Consider the following 2,193-nt stretch of genomic DNA (forward strand, 5'->3'; position numbering starts at 1 on the left):
TCTGTAATCATAGATAACAACACAGTAAGTGCTTTTTGGAGATAAACAGCAGTTCTCTGTCATAACGTCTTTTGTAAGAGAGAGAGCAGAACCCCCGTCTTATCAGGAACACAAAGAAGCGCCGCTTACAACGAGCCGGATCTGTTTCACCATTCACAATGGCTCAGGTAAGTGAAACATTTTGTAAATTCCATTATAAATAGCCAGGGTTTAGAGAATGGGGGTAAAGAATGTTTTGAGGGTGTCCAGACAAGACCAGCATGAACACAGGTAACCCTGCTAGAAAAAGAAATACAATTATTTTCAATTTACTAAAAAGCTACGTGTGTTAACTGCTACCATTTTCATTTCACACCAGTGGGGACTATCATAGCGTGAATGGAGGACGTATCGAAGACCGATTCAGCAAGTATTTAGCTACAACTCTACTCTTTTGTATATTCGTTTCTTTTTTTCTGAAAAACTATTTTATACCCATCAGACACCTATTTTCGTGTGTATGAACAAGCCTTTCGACAACAACAACAACAAGCGAGACTGAACCCCCAGGCGTTCAGTAAGTTTAAAGAATCAAGACTGAAATAAAAAAAATATATATAGGGTGTGTTTAGACAATACAGGCCCATTCTCTCTCTTTTTCTTATTAAAAAGAATCGGGCAACCAGCATCAACCACCCCTAGCTGCCCCTGCCCCTCAGGATACTGAGTATTATAATATTCTCTTGGTTAAGTCTATATGTATACCTTTTTTTATATATATAATAAGTGTTCTTACCGTGTGTAATAACGTATAGTTCCAGACAATGTATTACTGATGCAGTCCACCCCTCAAGAGGAAGAAGAAGAGCAACGATACAAACAAGAGGGACCGGAAGTTCAGGATAGAGCTGTGCAGCATCAGATGACTCAGACAGCGCCCCCTCAAGACGAGCCTGATCAGAAACCTGTGATTCAAGCAGCCCCTGGAGAATCGGCCCCGGTGCAGCCAGAGCAACCACGCTCGAGCAGGGCTTCGGTCCGATCAAGTCGCACAAAACGGGAGCGCGCACCATCTTCTGATTCCTCCTCCTCGGGTCAGCCTGTTATGATTATTATTATTATTATTATTTCTACATGTATTTTTAAAACCCTCAACATCAACAGCTTATTTTAACCCTCGTTTATATTTATCCGTACAGGCTCTCGTAGGACGAGGGTTCGGCGGGCGCGCGGTTGTGGATGTCCTGGAAGACGAGATGAGCGGAGCTTCAACCCATACGCTAGGTGTCACTCGAACATGTTATTAATGCATCTTAACCGGCTGTTATTTGAATCCTTTCACTTGATGGGTGATATTCTGACTTGTTACAGCAACAACAGTGTTATTAAAAATTAAGATGGATGAAGATCTGATTAATGTGTCCCAGGATGAATGTATTGACAATGTTTTGCCATCAGAGGGGGGTAATACATTAAGCATATTAGAAGCAGATGTGAGTACGCTACTGCAGGAAATAACACAAGCATCCCTAAACTGTATTGACAATGTTCAGCCACCAGATGGGGGTAACACCTTAGACATATTACAAGCCCAAGTAAATGCGTTATTGCAGGAAATAAGAAGTAGTGTTTTGCTTATGCAACGTTTTGCCTTGCTTTTATGTAAAGAGGTTTACCTAGTATTTATGTTCCCTATTCATTGTATTGTTTCCAAATAAGGTTTAGTCAATTTTATGGTGTGAACAGTGTGTAAATGGTTTTATGCACAGGGAGGCAAGGCCCTCTTATATTTGGTTGATTCATTGATTTGTGGTGTTTATTTAATGGTGCCTTTAACCTGTTGACTCTGACCATTTCATTCCTGTTTTGCACTGTATTTATTGAGTGGGGGGAAACTTCTTATCGGTAGCATTTTAGCTTCTGGGGTTAGGTTTCTTAAAACATTTTCATTGTTAAACTATACTTTGACTCGAATAAAGTTTTATCTGTGTGAGTAACTCCCACGTCTCCGTCTTTGCAGAGCTATCTGGGGGTAGCAGCTCAGTACTGGGGAAGTTTGCAGGAGTTTGACCTCTGAAAACAGGAGGGGTGTTATTCTTGGGGGAATTACTAAGAGTTACTATGGTCTGAGTTGCTTAGGCCTGTATATTGGCCCGGTCACATAAGTCATTCCAAACCTCTCCTCCATTCTCGTTTCATTGACTGGTCTCCAGG

General features: G+C 41.2%; 1 long non-coding RNA gene across 1 annotated transcript in view; it reads left to right on the top strand.

The window, feature by feature from the left end:
• Positions 1-1,766, top strand: part of LOC109968500 (uncharacterized) — a 19,740-nt gene extending 17,974 nt beyond the window's left edge. Inside the window, exon 3 of the long non-coding RNA XR_002276112.1 lies at positions 1,601-1,766. This is a non-coding gene — a long non-coding RNA (uncharacterized LOC109968500). The remainder of the gene's footprint in view (positions 1-1,600) is intronic.
• The last annotated feature ends 427 nt before the right edge of the window (positions 1,767-2,193 follow it).

Source organism: Monopterus albus, unplaced genomic scaffold (genome assembly GCF_001952655.1).
Source record: "Monopterus albus unplaced genomic scaffold, M_albus_1.0 scaffold151.1, whole genome shotgun sequence".
Lineage (NCBI taxonomy): Eukaryota > Metazoa > Chordata > Actinopteri > Synbranchiformes > Synbranchidae > Monopterus > Monopterus albus.